General features: G+C 37.8%; 1 protein-coding gene across 1 annotated transcript in view; it reads right to left on the bottom strand.

Moving 5' to 3' along the window:
- The window catches only part of grik4 (glutamate receptor, ionotropic, kainate 4), a 475,408-nt gene extending 474,357 nt beyond the window's left edge, over positions 1-1,051 (bottom strand). Inside the window, exon 1 of the mRNA XM_030152304.1 lies at positions 868-1,051. The gene's annotated coding sequence lies outside the window, so the exon portion shown is untranslated. The remainder of the gene's footprint in view (positions 1-867) is intronic.
- Positions 1,052-18,638: the final 17,587 nt, after the last annotated feature.

The following is an 18,638-nucleotide window of genomic DNA, read 5'->3' on the forward strand; positions in this document are numbered from 1 at the left end:
TTTTAATGAGCACAAGCATTTAGTGGGAATAGATATATCTGCTGTTCGTTTTATTACCTCATAATCAGCACTCGTTTTTATTTATTGCTGATCATTACATTCATGGCTTTGAGAGGATAAACAAAAAAGGGATTTGAAGCATCAAGTATCAAAGTGATGCAGAATAGATGGACCTGTGGATGCTATTAATGGAGCCAAAACACATTAAAGTGAACCACAAGGTGGTGCCAGAAGTGAGGTAATGTGTTTTCCCAACCAGCCTCTTTCCTGATTATATTTTTTTACAGCATCACGTTCATTACTATTATTCTGGACTTGTTTCCTTTTTTTATTTTTTTTTTATTATTTTTTTTAATAAGAACTACCTGACAGATGAAGTCCAGTAATGAAGTCTATTAGAGTGTGTTAAATCACATCCCCCTTTAAAATGTCACCACTGATCAGTCTGGTTTGGGCTTAAAGTGAATAGTTAATCACAATAAGTCATTCTATCGTCTGTCACGACTGAGCCTCTTCCACACAGACCTAGATAATGGTCCGTGGAAAGACCCTGCGCCGTGGGTTCCTGGTCCCTTCAGCTCCACAAGCAACAATTTGGATACAAGAGTTGAACCAGAGACAATGCACCCTGCAGAAATATGACTAATGACTTATTTGCACCGAAATCAAACAGGTTCCATGTGTTTGTTTTGCAGCCATACAAAAAGAACATGTCAACTTCTGTGGTGTGATGGAGCACCTGCCCAACGCGTCAGCTTTATAGTGTTTGACGCAGCTTGTATCTGTTTCCCATTGGTAATAAACCCATGAACCATGCGTACTCTTTGAACACACTATATCTGCACTTCACAAACTTAACTGTCTTACCTTGTTATCTTTGTGTGTTGACCGGCTTGGAATAAATTCTCTGTCCAGTTTCAGCTTGTGTATGTGTCCTCTGTCTTGCAGGAAAACGCCGTTTTGTAAGAAAAGCGTAATTGCAATGTAACTCAATTTTCCCCCTCTGTGTGTGTGTGTGTAGTTCTCTGGATCTTTTTTCCGCGCCTCCCTCCACAGATTAAAAAAAAAAAAAAAAAAAAAAGAAAAAGAAAAAAAGAAGAGAAAAAAATGCGTTACCGATAAAAGATCAGTAGCAGTCCAGTTCAATCTGTTCTTCAAATGTCCAAATAATTTCCTGCTTCCTGTGGCATTAGAGTCAAATAAAAGAAAAAGCCCCCAAAAATAAAAATAATAACAATAATAATAATAAAAAATCCACATCCCAAATAGTTGGAACAAATTATCCCTCACTTTATCTCCTGGAGGAAAGCAGTCATTTTAAAACCAGCGAAGAGTTTTTCTTTTTCTTTCTTTCTTTTTTTTTTTTAGGATGATATTTTTCTTTCTTGTCTTGAATTCTGATAGGCCCACTGAACTGAACTCGGAGGTCTAGCACATATTAGGCTTTATTCGAACGGAACCGGTGATGCTGCGTATCCTGCATCCCACTTAAACACTGAGGCAAGAGCGCAAGAGAGAGAGAGAGAGAGAGAGAGAGAGAGAGAGAGAGAGAGAGAGAGTAAAAAAAAAAAGAAGCTTGGCAGTAATTACGCTCCTCCAAACAAACGCACCCGTGAAACGCGCACAGTGGAAGCCTCGTTTACATCATGTGTGTGTGGGTGTGTAGGTTGATTCCCCGTCCGTTCGGCTGGATCCACTGCGGTCCGGTGGTGGAGGTGGTGGAGGTGGTGGTGGTGGTGGTGGTAGTAGGGATGCGGAGCGGATTGAGGTGCAGGCGGTTGCGAGCGAAGTCTTGTCTCTTTCTCATGCGCGCACACATACACGGAGGAGTCAGAGGGGATCTTCCACACACACACACACACACACACACATATATATATATATATATATATATATATATATATATATATATATATATATATATATATATACACACACACACACACTAAGGATGGAACGACGTGGAAAGGAAGACGCTCCGGACCCCTGATGCATTTATAGTAACGTTATAAAAATAAAATAAAATAAAATAAAAAAACTCTGGAGTCTGTCAGTGTTGCCTGCAACGCAAGAAAGCTCACCTGACATAACAGAAAAGGATTTTCACCAGGATTTAAGTCCATTTTATTAACCCTTTCATGCATGAATTATTAGAACCTTATTCAAGATTTGTTTTTTCCTGTGTGTTTCTTATGGAAGTAAATCTGTCTCATCAGAGTTTGAATTATAAAAGCTATTGATTTTCTTGCGCTGATTGTTTTTTTTTTTTTTTTTTTGCACTGAAATTAAGTATCTCAATTTTTTTTTTGTCTCTGAATTCAACTATGTGCATACATTTAGAATAAAAAAAAATTTGCAACTGAATTTTTTGTTGTTGAATGTTTTGCATCTGATTTTTTTTTTTGCTTTTGAATTTTTTGCATCTGATGTTTTGGCATCTGAATTTTTGGCTTTTGAATTTTTTGTATCTGAATTTTTTAAATTCTAAATTTATGAACAGAGTTGAATTCAGAGACAAAAAATTCAGATACTTAATTTCAGTGTGAAAAAAATTCAGATACTTAATTTCAGTGCAAAAAAAATTCAGATACTTAATTTCAGTGCAAAAAAAAAAAAAATCAGGTACTTAATTTCAGTGCAAAAAAATTACATGCTAGAAATTTATGGAAGTAAATCTGTCTCATCAGATTTTGAATTATAAAAGCCATTGAATTTGTTGCACTGAATTTTTTTGCGCTGAAATTAAGTATCTGAATTTTTTTTTTGCACTCAAATTAAGTATCTGAATATTTTTTTGCACTCAAATTAAGTATCTGAATATTTTTTTGCGCTGAAATTAAGTATCTGAATTTTTTTGGAACTGAAATTAAATATCTGAATTATTTTTTGTGCTGAAATTAAGTATCTGAATTTTTTATTGTGCTGAAATTAAGTATCTGAATTTTTTTTTTGCACTGAAATGAAGTATCTGAATTTTTTGTCTCTTAATTTAACTATGTTCATAAATTTAGCATAAAAAACTTCAAATGCAAAAAAATTCAAAAGCAAAAAATTCAGATGCAAAAAAATTTAGGTGGAAAAAAATCAAATGCAAAAAATTCAAAAGCAAAAAATTCAGGTGCAAAAAATTCAGATCACACATCTGCACTGACCGTCTTCCTGCATCAGTGTCACATGACCAACCTAACGTAACTCGATTGGCTGGCTGATGGTTCGACTTGAGATAGAATCAATTGCTTCTCCTTGGTGTTCCGGATGTGTGATCTGAATTTTTTGCTTTTGAATTTTTTGCTTTTGAATTTTTTGTATCTGAATTTTTGCTTTTGAATTTTTTGCATCTGAATTTTTTGCATCTGAAGTTTTTTTACTCTAAATTTATGAACATAGTTAAATTAAGAGACAAAAAATTCAGATACTTCATTTCAGTGCAAAAAAAAATTCAGATACTTCATTTCAGTGCAAAAAAATTCAGTGCTAGAAATTCAGTGGCTTTTTAATTCAAAATCTGATGAGACAGATTTACTTCCATAGTTTCTATTCCTCTATAGGCATTAACCCTTTCATACATGAATTATGAGAACCTTAATCAAGATGTTTTTTCTTGAGTGATTTTATTCCTCTTTAGGCATGAAAAAAACAATGCGATTGAATTTTTTTCTATGGAGCTGCAAAAATGTCCACTAATCTGGACACCATGTGATTAATTTTTGAAGCAAAGAAACATGTATATAGTGGTATATTGTGTGAAAACTATGAAATAAAAACATTTTAATGCTGCTAATCTGATGTTTTCTCACATTTTAACATACTCTAATACTAGTCATTACTCACTTCACGGAGATGATGTGCAAAAAATAAAAATAAAAAAAATTGTTGTTAATTACAGTCTAATAACTAACAAGGAATTGATTTACACTCAAACATGTTAGATCAGGTTAATCAAGAACAGCAAAGTTACATTAATGTTATCAGTTGGAGTGCATGGGATGATGCATAGGCGTCCACTGTGTTCGCTGATATGAAACTAAAACAACAAATCCATGAATATACAAGAGAACAGCTGTAGAATAGCTGTCCACTGTAGTGACCACTATGCATGAAAGGGTTAAAAAAACAATGTGATTGGACATTTTTTATGAACCTATTTTTCATGGAGTTACAAAAATATCCACTCAGTTGGACACCATGTTTTTGAAGCAAAGATACATGGATTTACCGACTGAAACTACCAAATGCATTTTTTAATGCTGCTAATGTGATGTTTCCTCACATTTTTAACATACTATAATACTAGTTCCCAGATAGCAAATATTTTGGCAGTATTATGGCACACATTTGGAATTTTTGGCTTTCTTTTGGCATTATGAAAACCTTTAGGGCTTAACTATGGTATGACTAAGGTTATCCATAATAGATATGGAGGCAAAAGCAGTATATGGCTGAGTTATGGCATATGTGTGGTTAACCAAAAGACTGGGCAAAGAGCGGGAGCAAGTATAGGGATGGTATTGCATGTTAATGGCAAGCCAGAAGATTGACTAAAGAGCGGCAACATCTTATTCCATATATGGATGTGTTTTGGTTGTGTTTTGGCATATTTTTGTAAAGCCAAAACACTGCACAAAGAGTGGGAATTTCTACCCAGAAGAAAACCCACTTCATTTTAAAAGCATGATCAGCACAAATTTTGGGTGAATTTTGGCCTCCTTTTGGCCTCTCTTTGGGTCAGTTTTGGCTACTTTTTGGCTGGATTTATGGGGATTAGGGGCTTTGCTGGGACAATTATGGCTATATTCTGGAAGTCCGCAATTAGTTTTGGGTGAACTTTGGCTTCCTTCTGGTTTGATTTTGGCTTGCCTATTTTGGGCCCATACATCTGCCCAGAACTTTGCCAAAATGGCATGCCAGTTTTAGGCCAGATTTAAGCCATAATGATTTTGCTATCTAGGGAATTATGAGAACCTTATTCAAGATAATTTTCCTGTATATTTCTATTCCTCTTTAGGCATTTAAAAAAAAAATGTGATTGAACATTTTTTATGAACCTATTTTTCATGGAGTTACAAAAATATCCACTCAGCTGGACACCATGTTTTTGAAGCAAAGAAACATGGATTTACTGACTGAAACTACCAAATACATTTTTTAATGCTGCTAATGTGATGTTTCCTCACATTTTTAACATACTATAATACTAGTTATTACTCACTCAGATAATATGCAGCAAAAAAAAAAAACTTTTTGTTTAAAAAAAAACAAAACAACAAAAAACATGTTAATTACAGTCTAATAACAATTAGCAGTTCATTTACACTCAAATATTTTACTGCAGATCAGGTTTATCAAGAACAGGAAAGTTAAAGTAATGGTATGAATTACAGTGTATGAGATGATGCATAAGGGTCAAAGCACAATATTTGAAATCTGTCTGACAGGACATTTTAGAGACAATTTAACAGATTAGTGTTGCTAAATGACCCACAGTTTTACTTTTAAATTCATTTTTGCTTTCGTTGGACCATAAGGGATTATCCAAAACAAGGAACTACTTTATATTGAAATAAATATTGGAATGACAATCAATTAAAGTTCACTCTCTGACGGGACATGACTGTGTTTGGACCAATAAGTGTCCACTGTGTTGGCTGATATACAAGTAAAACAACAAATTGTGTAAATTGTTTAGCAAAAATAATTAAAGCGTTGTACATAATTTCTCGTTTTTTGTTTTTCATTATAACTCAGAATTTAATGTCTTTATACTCCAGTTAGGGCTGCATGGCAAAGATTTTGGACAGACGGAAGGACGACCAACTGATGACTATACCCTGTGGACAGTTACCGCTTTTCCACCAAAAACAACCTTCGGTGCCGGTGCTAGAGCCGGTGCTTAACTTGTTCCGACCTGGTGCCTTCAAAGAACCGGTTTGCTTTTCCATAGGCCAAGAGCCAAGTCGCAGCCAAGTCATTATGTCATCGTAAAACGTGATCACATGACCGGGTCTGGTGAGAGAGACGCTCACCCAGAAGCAAGTGCTGCTCCTGTGTTTACAGCCTATATTGCAATCCACAGGTTTAAAACACAAATGTTCACTCTGTGGCATTTGTGCTAAACATAAATATGTGGGTTTCTATTTTACATACGTGGAAACATAATGTAAGGGTAGTCTGTAAACAGATAATTAGTGAGGTCAGCACAGCAGTATTGTTACCCAAGTTAATGTGAGGCACAGGAAAACACGGACAAAATGAGCTTTATGCATTTCAAATGGGTTTATTCACACTGAAGTTAAAAAAAAAAAAAAAAAGGCCCAAATTAAAAAAAAAAAAAAAAAAAAATGCTTTAAAAACTTTACAGAAGGGAAGAAAAATCTAAGTGGTGTTGCTGTGAATCTGCCTCCTCATCCATGGACATCAACTGAAAAGAACAAAACAAAGAAACCGTGCTTTAATTTAACATGTGGCTGAGGGTAAAAACAGAAACTCAAATGTACCAGTCTGTATAGTTTGCAAAGGTCCGCAGGTGTGGAATGATATTGATAAACAATTCCAAATGTCTCCAACTGTATATGTTTTTAAAAGAGATTTAGGAGGCAACTGCTACTGGAATATGGTCAAATATGAACTAATGCTGTAATCCTTTTCTCTGCCTATATGTAACAGTTTTAAGACTGTTGGGGACTAGACCACTTGGACCTTGTTAGGAGTAGGGCTTAGATTAGTTTTAGATTCGGGGAATTATCAGTATTATTACCTTTATTCATGTACAGGGTGGGGAAGCAAAATTTACAATGAACATTTAGTTGTTTTTTCTCAGCAGGCACTACGTCAATTGTTTTGAAACCAAACATATATTGATGTCATAATCATACCTAACACTATTATCCATACCTTTTCAGAAACTTTTGCTCATATGAGTAATCAGGAAAGTAAACATCAAAGAGTGTGTGATTTGCTGAATGCACTCGTCACACCAAAGGAGATTTCAAAAATAGTTGGAGTGTCCATAAAGACTGTTTATAATGGAAAGAAGAGAATGACTATGAGCAAAACTATTACGAGAAAGTCTGGAAGATACTATTAAAGAAGAATGGGAGAAGTTGTCACCCGAATATTTGAGGAACACTTGCGCAAGTTTCAGGAAGTGTGTGAAGGCAGTTATTGAGAAAGAAGGAGGACACATAGAATAAAAACATTTTCTATTATGTCAATTTTCTTGTGGCAAATAAATTCTCATGACTTTCAATAAACTAATTGGTCATACACTGTCTTTCAATCCCTGCCTCAAAATATTGTAAATTTTGCTTCCCCACCCTGTATGTGAGTGTTTGTGTGAGAGAGGCTGTGGATCAATGTGCTAATCATATAAACCTGTACTGTGTGAGAGTGTGGGTGCTTGAAAAGGGTGGGTATTTTTGGGTTTGTCTTATTGTAAAATGTGTTGCATTATTGTTCCATGTGTTATTTATTCTTTGTGCCTGGGCCCCTCTTAAAAAGCTCTTCAGCTTCCCAGGGTGTCCCATCTCACATAATGTAAATGCAAAATGTACTGTTATGGAATAAACTCGATGATACTTAAAGGTTGTGTAAGAATATACCGCTATTTAAAAGGCAAATGTTAATCGACTCATACAAACACATTGAGCAATCAGACCACTTTCATGTGTTGGTATGTGTAATGGGAGATATTGTTGATGGGTTTCTATGTAGTTTGGGGTTTACATATTATACCCTGTATAGTTTAGTCTCTATTTGTTTATGGCAGAATGGTTACGCAATGAAGATACAACCAATATAAAAGGTTATGACTAATATTCCTTGTTCTCTAATTTAATGTGATAAGTAGCCGATGAAGGAAATATATTTGGTTATGAATCTGACACTGAAAGTAAGGAAAGGGCAGGACTAGATAAGCCTTTGCTTCTTTCTGTCCCTTCTCAAACTATGTTTTTGAGTTGATTCATATGTACATTTATGTTAAATTTATTGTATTTCATTAGTTTTCTATGATTAACGACCAGTGATGGGTGCATATGTAGTTGACTTCTTGCTTTTATTGTATTTTTAGTTCTTTTTTTACTTCAAAGTTTGAGACAAATAAACAAATGAAATGAAATGTTTTTATGCTTGGTTCTTTTTAAGAGATATGTAAATAAACAAATGAAATGAAATGTTTTTACACTTGGTGCTTTTAACAGATATGTAAATACATAAATGAAATGAAAATTTCCATTTGCCCCATTACTATGAATGCATCAGTCATTTGGATGCCACAGACAGCCTACGCTAACAAAGACCTCTCCCTCTTGAGCAGGTGAAAAGTGCAATATAACCTCTTGGGAAGACTTTCTATTGACCTTATCACCGGTCAACACACAGCCTACAGCACTGGTTTGCACTTTCATGTCTGTCAAGATCTGTTGGAATTTAATGAGTGAACAGTAAGGTCATATTGTTGCCTCATCTTGCCCTTTGACCGGTTGTCAGTTAAGCATTTTCTTCACATTACCTGTAGTCATGCAACCCTCGCTGTGGTCATTAGTGAGAGAAATGGGTATCTGAAGTTAGGACATCCATCATGTAACACACACGCTAAGTAGCAGTGGGTATAAATGTGTACCTGAGTACCCTACACAGCAGTAAAAGGTGAAGGATGTAATGTAACAACTCATGAAAGCTGTGAGATGCACCTACGTGTCTTGAAAATGTTCACCTCGGCCCACCACTGTGCTCTCAATGCACCCACCAATCATACCTTACATGTCATTACAGTGGAGAAGCTGCAACTGAATAGCACCCACCATCCAGATGCAATACCAGCTGAAAAGAGAATTGTTTGGAGACTCAAGTCACGCACAAGAAGATGGGAGCAAAATAAGATGAGGGATGATTTTCCCATGATAGCAGACATTGCTCCTGGTCTTGGATTACAGCTACCTAAAGGTGTTATTCTTTAGAAATCACCTCATATTCACTGGCATGTAAAGATATCCTCAAGAATAACATGTTGAATGAATGTGATGCACTCAAAAACATGGACGTAGATTTGTTACTTCCTAAAGTGCTTATCACGAGCACAATTTACATAGTATACAGTTATATCTTGAGTAATTTATGAGGTATTATTAAAATAAAAAAATATATAAAAAAATGAAATGAGCATCGCTTCAAGTGGGATGCAATGAAGTGGTACGCATCATCGCCATCCTATTATATGTGGGCCGAATAGAAATGTAATGGGATATTTGTGTCTAGTAATGCAGGTCGAGAGTTGATATTAATTTTTAATAAACCCCTTGGGACAAACACCGAGCTGCTCTGAATATGTTTTTGGCAATTTGTTGTTACTGAAACACATTGGCTAAATCGTTACAATACTATTCAGGCTCAGATCTGTCAGTAAATGTCAGTCAGTACCAAGAGGTGCAAATACTAACAATATATTCATAAGAAAGTTCAAGTTAAAAATGGAAATTTAAGAATGATTTACTGCATGTATGGTTGGATGACTGTTGTACACTGTAAGCCCGAATAATTTGAGTTTACAAAAAAATTGAGAAAAGTGGTTGCCTTAAAAAATTAAGTAATTATTGCTTTTTTAAATGGAATTATGCATTTTAAAACATTTCCCTGTGGTCTACATAAACTGTAAATGCTATGCTTGGGTCTGAATCCTTCATTAATTCAACTCCACAGGTCCATCTTCAACCCTATTTCTGAGTAATGACACCAGAAAGGTTGTTTTGAGTGCTGGCCCTTTAAATGCACATGAGCCACTTCATGCCCCGCCCCTCCAGGTTGTTGGCTGTGCTGCTCTGTGCCGTTCAACCAACAACTGAACATTTTGGGTAATTGGCACGAACTTTGGACATATTTTCAGTATGGACTACAACCGCTGCTGCTGATAAACAATTATGGCATACTCGGAGAAATGTTCGTCGGAAGTCTTGACCTTAAATGTACAAATGTTGTGACGTAGCTAGTTATAGATGAATCAAATGAAACAGGAATTAGAACAGGTTGTAGAAATCCACTCGATTTTTGCCAAAATGAATGTAAAGATGGCTTTGTAGCACCTGGAGGGTTCAAATTTAAACTTTTTGAACTATTAGGGTCCAAATACACAAATAAATGTACTAAAGACTAATAAAAGTGGGTTTAGCAAAATATGACCCCTTTAAGGAACTTTTGTTACTCCACTTAACTAATTAAGTTCATTGCACTAAATTCCAAGTATGATTTAATTAAAAATATTTAGTAATAATAACAATGCAAATCAGTTGATATTACAAAATATTTGAAGTTAAATATACTTAAAAAGTTAATTTAGTCTTTACTTAATTTTTTTAAGGTAACCACTTTTCTCAATTCTTTAAAGTAAACTCAACTTACAGTATTTTGGAAAATAAAACAAAACATTCCTCTCGCAGTTAAAACAAACAATCATCGATTGCTGACAGCCTCTTAGAATGTTTTGATTTGTAGCTTGATAAGCACTGAAACTCCTATAACAGCTACTTTTTAACCGAAAGCACTGAGACTGGCATGTCTATGCATGCATGGGCAGGTGACAATTTACGTGGTCAAAAGAAATGTGCACAGCGTCAGGGGCACCGGTAAGTAAATCTGACATTGATATAAATCAGCCACTGGTACAACGTTCAGAGTGCAGAATTCGGACCACAACACTCAGTAAAGTAAAGTAAGTAAAGTAAATTTTATTTATAGAGCACTTTTCACAGACAGAGTCACAAAGTGCTTTATCAATTCAAATCAGAATCAAATTAAGTTTACAGAGACCCAACAGAATCCTTCAGGAGCAAACACTTGTGATTGGTGACAGTGGCGAGGAAAAACTTCCCTTTAACGGGCAGAAACCTCGAGCAGACCCAGACTCCTGAAGGATGGCTGTCTGCCTTGACCAGTTGGGGTTAAAGAGAGAGAGAGAGAGTAAAGGAGGAGAAAAGAGAGAGCGAAAGAGATATAGAGAGACTGGGGGGGGGGGATGACACATGGAGTACGTTATGATGAATACATAGAGTGTAATCAGTCTGTGGTGGTCCTGGGTCAGGTGGGAGACTAAAAAGCCTTTTTGAACAGGAGGGTTTTGAGGTGTTTCTTAAAGCTCTCTACAGAGTTCATGGACCGTAGGTGTAGAGGCAGGTCATTCCATAGACGTGGTGCCACAGCTTTAAAAGACCTGTCACCGCGTCTGCTAAAACAGGTCCGTGGAACCATCAGCAGGTGCTGTCCTGAAGACCTCAAGCTACGAGTCGAGCTGTAGGGCTGGATCAGGGAAGCAATGTATGCAGGGGCCTGGCCATGTAGGGCCCGGAAAGTTAGCACAAGAATTTTGAAATGAAGACGATATAGAACAGGGAGCCAGTGGAGAGATTTAAGGATGGGAGTGATGTGGGTTCTCCTGTTTGTGCGGGTCAGGAGCCTGGCAGCAGAGTTCTGGACAAACTGTAGACGGGCCAGCTCCTTCTTGTTTAAGCATGTAAACAGGCTGTTGCAGTAGTCTAAGCGAGAAGATACGAAAGCGTGAACGATCATCTCGAGCTCATTTGTGGACACCATAGATCTGAGTTTGGAGATGTTGCGTAGGTGGAAGAAACAGTTTTTGACTAGGTGTTTGGAGTAGAATTCTAAAGACATGTCCTGGTCAAAGATGACACCCAGATTCCTCAGTTTTGTCTTTACCGAGGAACTCAGGTCTCCAAGGTGATGTTTGATCCCTGGGATTGCACTATCCGGGGCAATGATGAGGGTCTCAGTTTTGCTGGAGTTCAGCTGGAGGCTGTTATCATTTAGCCACTGCTTCAGCTCTGACAAGCAGTTGATTAAGGAACTCAGTTTGTGGGGCTCAGAGGAGTTAAAGGAGCAGTATATCTGGATGTCATCCGCGAATAGATGATAGGAGACATCACTGTACTGTCGGATAATGTGGCCAAGTGGGAGGACATAGAGTAAGAATAGGACTGGTCCCAGGACAGAGCCTTGGGGCACACCACACAGTAGATCCGCTGAGTCAGATTGGAAGTTGTTTATTGACACAGTGAAGCTTCTGCCGGTCAGGTAAGAGGAGAACCAGTCTAGCACATGACCTGACATCCCTACCAGGTCCCTCAGTCTCTCAATCATTATGGTATGGTCCACTGTGTCAAAGGCCGAGGAGAGATCTAGCAGGACCAAGACCGTGGATTTCCCGGAGTCAGCCGCCATCAGGATGTCACTAGACACTTTTAATAGTGCGGTTTCTGTTGAGTGGCGTTGTCTAAACCCAGACTGAAAAGTGTCATAGATCTGGTGTGTCTCCAGAAAAGCTGTAAGTTGTTTAGACACTGCTTTCTCAAGGATTTTGGCCAATAGGGGGAGCTTTGAAATGGGCCTGTAGCTTTTGAAGTCTGTGGGGTCCAGTGTGGTTTTCTTTAGTTTAGGTTCTATGATGGCCTGTTTGAAGGAGCTGGGAAACAAACCAGTTGTGAGCGACAGGTTAAAAAACTTTGTGACCCATGGTCCAATAGTGTCAAAGACACCGACAAGGAGCTTATGGGGGAGGATGTCTGCAGAGTTGGAGGAGGGTTTCGTTTTGGATAAAAGTGCTGAGATATCCTCCAGCGTCACAGGGTCGAAAGAGGACCAGGTTTGCAGAGGGGGATCAGATAGGGTCAGACGGCCAGGGGGTGGTGGGATATTGTGTTTAATATCCCTGATCTTGTCTGTGAAGAAGTTTAGGAAGTCATTGCTGTCAGCTTTAAGTACATAGAACTGTCAGCTTTAGTACATAGAACTGACACTGAACTGACACAGAACTGAAGTCACATGGCACACTGCTGTATCTAACATGTAGCTCCGCCCACCTTCTCCAGCTTCCAGAGCAAAGAACACCATAAAACAACATATAGAGTATTTAGAATAATAATTCCTAATCTATACTATATACACTGAACAAAAATATAAACGCACCACTTTTGTTTTTGCTCCCATTTTTCATGAGCTGAACTCAAAGATCTAAAACTTTTTCTATGTACACAAAAGCTCTATTTCTCTCAAATATTGTTCATAAATTTGTCTAAATCTGTGTTAGTGAGCACTTCTCCTTTGTCCTTTGCTGAGATAATCCATCCACCTCACAGGTGTGGCATATCAAGACACTGATTAGACAGCAGGATTATTGCACAGGTGTTACTTAGGCTGGCCACAATAAAAGGCCACTCTAAAATGTGCAGTTTTACTGTATTGGGTGGTCCAGGGGGGTCAGAAAACCAGTCAGTATTTGGTGTGACCACCATTTTCCTCGCACAGTCTTCTTCATGAATTCTCTGAAACAGCTTTGGAGATGGCTTATGGTAGAGAAATGAACATTCAATTCACAGGCAAAAGCTCTGGTGGAGATTCCTGAAGTCAGCATGCCAATTGCATATTCCCTCAAAACTTGTGACATCTGTGGTATTGTGCTGTGTGATAAAACTGCACATTTTGGAGTGGCCTTTTATTGTGGCCAGCCTAAGGCACACCTGTGCAAAAATCATGCTGTCTAATCAGCATCTTGATATGCCACACTTGTGAGGTGGATGGATTATCTCAGCAAAGAAGAAGTGTTCACTAACACAAATTTAGACAGATTTGTGAACAATATTTGAGAGAAATAAACCTTGTGTGTACACAGAAAAGTTTGAGTTCAGCTCATGAAAAATGGGAGCAAAAACAAAAGTGGTGCGTTTATATTTTTGTTCAGTGTACTATCACTAATTTGTTGTTTCTTCCATCAGTTGCCACAGTACTGTGGTAGCAAAATGCACAAAAGAATGAACTGAAGTATACATCATATTTCACCACAGTACTGTGGCAGCAAGAGGCTAATGAGTTCATGGAACAGTGACTGGCTCTAGTACAAATACTAACATTTGATTGGTCTGTGGCAATAGACAAACTGATATTTCGTGCCACAGTACTGTGGCAGTAGCCATTGCCTTAACTTAAATTTATTCACACATTCGACTATATCTACAAATGAGTTGACTATACTTAATATTTTCTAGTAATGTCATCAAACTTATATTTCTAAGTGCATTCTACTTCATTTTTTAGAGTATATTTGACATCCGGGCTTACATCTGTAGGGATAATATAATGCTTGTGCAGTAAAGCCACACGTTAACATAACTCTGTTCCTATATTTGATTGAATTTCACATCCAGCCTATCATTCATATTCATCCTCTGTCTGATTGGCTGACCACCGACTGTTTTTAACACACAGCAGCGTACCCCCTCCCGTGAACATCCCCCTCTGATCTTATGATCTGTAATGGCTGTCGGCTCATTTCAAAGCTGCTCCTCTAATCAAAACTCAGCTAATTTAGGCATTTTGGATCAAATTTCCATCAGAACATCTCCATGCTGTTAGAACTGATTATACTTAACCTACTGATCTGTCATGCACGATGTCTAGTGTGGCCTCGCTACAACTCAGACCTCTAACCCCACAAGTCATATGATGATGGGGTTGAACTTACCCAGGTTATGCTACAAACAGAAGGTCAGTGAAGTGGGTGTCTTTTCTGATGTGTTCTGGATTTAAAGATTGAAAAACATGCTGTTTGTAAATTAAATGTATTAAAGAAATGCTACTTGTGTCTAATATACAACTGAATTAACCTATAAGGACCTAGGTTACTTTTGTGGCAGTTCCCAAATTAATTTTTCTCTACATTCAACTGTCCTTGAGTGGTTTATCACTACTTATTGTAATATTATCTTCTGTATTTTGTGTTTTTTTCAGTGAAAATCAGGTATTTTCCTATATTTAATTCACTGGTCATGTAAATGTTCTGATTAAAGTTGAGGATTATTATATCAAAAATAGAGAAAACTGAACAAAAATAAACTTTTTCATCAAAATCTCTCATTAACTGAACATAAACCCAGTGTGTCCATCCACTGTCGTTGATCCAACTCCATGGGTTTCACTGGTGAATCAATGTTGTAGAAGATGACGGTGTTTCCACGTTCACTACGGAGCCTCTGAATGTCCAAATGGGTCATAACTGATGACCATGAAAAGAAGACAAACTGTATTTTACTACAATTATTTACATGGGTTGATAGGATTAATAGATCAACAGTGGTTTAACTTTCTATATCAGTAAATGATTTTGGTTGCCATTGGATGTTTGGGTTTTTATGGGTTAATTCATTTTCTTAAGGATAGCCCCTTGACATGCATAATCTCTTTTCTAAGGGGGTCTTAAAACATAAAAGGTATAATACTGAACAGAAGGACTTACATATAAATATAACACAAACTTATATAAGTATTACCAGACATACACTTAAGACAATAGCACATCTCTGCCCTCTCCCCAGTACCACTTGACATGACAATGAACTGAACAAGTGCTTTTCATATTCAGATGCAGTCCAGGGTGAAATTCTATACATAAGCAAAACAAAACATTTTCAAAAAAAAAAAAAAAATGTACATGTGGAAGAACAATGCAGATATGTTTGGACACTCTGAATGAAAAACCCAATTAATTAATATGTGATGAGTACTCTAAACACAAAGACAGGACCTTTTTATTGCATTTCCACTATTGTTGCATGAACAACTGTCACCAAAGCTATAGTAAATTGAAACTTTACTTTGCAAGAAATATAGATCAACTTATACAATTTTTTTAGGTAATTGGTTTACTTCTACCAGTTCTTCTGTAATGACATACTTAATTACTTTTCTGCCCCAGTTTCTCGTATTTGAGTTACAGATGTACAGCTTATTCTTTAATCCTGTATTCATCTGCTGAAAATATCACTTGCTTTGAGACACTCTTCACCATTACTCAGTTTGGTCACTGTTCTGTCTTTGCAGCGGTATCTTAAATGTTAATGGTTTTGAATTAATTTTTTTAAAGGTTGGCGAGGCAGCAATGAATAACTGTTGGACTTTTATTACATTCGGTAAAAACTGTGGACCTTTCAGTCGATTTTAGATCGGACGGTTTCCTACATTAGTGACACAGTCAGAAACTGACGTAAACACACTATCAGTTTTTCCAAAAATGAAGGCAGTGCGGTGGCAGAAGGGTGTCCAAACAGCTGCTGAAAAGGGCTGATTTGCTGAGAGATGTTGCAGCTCAAGAGTGCCTCGAATATGAACGAGCATATCTGATGTCCCATTTCAGGCAGAGCCATAAAAGTGTGCATCTACTGATGTGAAATAGGGTGTTAATGGGGCATGGATAAAAATCTTGACTGTGGCTGAAAATCTGACTTGTGGAACTGCCACTGACAGTTGCATAGCATTTGCAGAGGCACAGAGTATGTGCTTTACTGAGTGTCAACTAGTATGGAGTTGTAACAGAACTGTGGAACAAGTCACTGAAGCAGGATGGGAAATCTGACATATAAAACTAGACGTGTTCATAAACATGATGCATTCAAGCCATGCCAACTGAGAGTCTGCATCTGTCTGTCAGCCATCTGCCATCCATGATTACCTTGAGTCATGTTTGCATGACCTCGTCTCGATTGAAATAAACCATATTTGAGCAAGAGGCGTTTTGTAATTAGTCAGAACACTGACTCTGCAATGGGCTTTATTGACAAAGTCTTCAGTCCACAATGAGCTGCAGCAATGTGTGGGTGGGACGGATGTGAATAAGGCTGCTGATGCTGAAATGGCAGGACAAGGGTACAGTCACCTCGCAATGATGCGTACAACAAGAGTGCGTGGTACACCTCACACCGAATGACACATTTATGCTGAAGTCAGAGAGTAGGTGCATCCCAACTGGGTTATTGATTTAAGGAAACCAGCAGGTGCACTAACGGAATAAAACTCACTGACAAATCAGAACATGGCTTGTCAGCAATTTCTCTCATTAGCATTCAAGCATTATTCTGTTGACAGCTGTTTTGGCAACGACTCCCTTATTCACTTGTCAATCTGAGAGATTCTTTTGGGAGAACTGGTGTGAACTCTGCACCGAACTGTGCACGTTAGAATCATTCTAATCACACATCACTGTGGCTAAAGCTGCTCTTCGTTACTCGGGTCATGACAGTGGGAGTCAAACTCCCTAAAAACACATCGTTTCTGCTGTATAAACAATTTAGTCTTTTTCCACATGAGAGGTTTTGTGTTGTTGAAGAGCTGTGCTGATGGTTGTTTACATACAGTATGAGCCAAACCAGAGTCAATTGAATCTGATCAAAGCGTTCAATCACAGTACTTAGATTTGTGAGAGTAATCAAACAGTTAATAATACATACATAGTTTACCCCCGAACTTTAGCACAAAGTGTTGCAAAGTCACTGAAAGTAAATTAGATATTATTAAATTTATTGTATTATTAAATATTCTCTTTTATAGGAACACTTTGTGCCAGTGTTTCAATAAGTGCATATTTTATGGGCTTGTACTATTCCCAGAATGACACTGAAGATGTTTATTTTGATCTTTTGTAATGTTGGCACCCCTTTTTAGAACAAATCAATGTCATTACTCAAATGCGCTTTTATTATTCACTTTGTTTATATTGCACATTGGACTCTTCAGAGGATGAAATTCTAGCTGTGGTGGATATTTCTTTCCTGCAGCATATTAGGCTTATTTGTTACAATATGGTCTTCGTACGATCAAGTAACAGGCTATAATCCAGTCAGACCACCATTATACAGGAAAGATGCTCTAAGTTGATTTCACAGTCCTTCGGGATGATCAGCTTTCAGTCATACAGCACCGTGGCAAAGTCCACAGGGGATAAAAGACATTGCATCAATCCCTCATGTATGAAAACATACTGAAATTTATGTACATTCATACAAAGCCTTCAACATGCACCAGTGCGTGTCCACACATGTGTGGAGCACAAACTCCTCACCTTGACAGCTGCTTGTGTTAGAGATTGATTCACAACATTCAGCCATCGGTGGTTCAACACCTTGGTGTCCCCTGTGAGCCTGTGTAGTTTCAACACGCCATGGCCAGCTGCTAAATATTCATTAGCTATGAATCAGACCGCTGCTGCACTAGTGTGTCGATGTGTTAGCCAGTGTGGCATCGGGGGTTTATGTGTGTCCAGTGCAGCCTCTTTGCATCTGCCTCTACACCATCACCTTCCAATCCCCAAAGGTCCTCCACTACTGTGCATTGTGTGACCAAGCTGTGCTGTTCATTTTGCATCAGCTAACAGGATAGATGCCCATCCACCCTCAGACCGACAGCCAGCTAATGGCTCTGGCTTTCTTCCAGTGACCACAGAGAAAGAGAGACAGGACGATAAAACATAAGGAATGAATGAAAAAGAGAAAGCATGAGTAAGAAAAATGAATAAGGCAGTGACATAGAGTGGAATCATTCAGATCTGGAGCAGGGTTTTTTTTTTCTGAGGGCATGTGACAGATCTGAAAATAATCATACAATTAGACGTCTCCTGAAAGTGAACTGCATATGCCACAGTGGATATGCCTATTTGTATGAAGCTGTGACTGAGAGGGGTGAGAGCCTCGACAGGGATGCCTGGGGTAACGTGCTTTGTTTGGACAATTTCGTCACTTGTTGCAAACCATTATCCATGCGTACAGAAGAGCTGTACTGCACTCAGCTAAGGAGAATAGGCAGTTAAGTGT

The sequence above is a fragment of the Sphaeramia orbicularis genome, chromosome 13 (genome assembly GCF_902148855.1).
Source record: "Sphaeramia orbicularis chromosome 13, fSphaOr1.1, whole genome shotgun sequence".
Lineage (NCBI taxonomy): Eukaryota > Metazoa > Chordata > Actinopteri > Kurtiformes > Apogonidae > Sphaeramia > Sphaeramia orbicularis.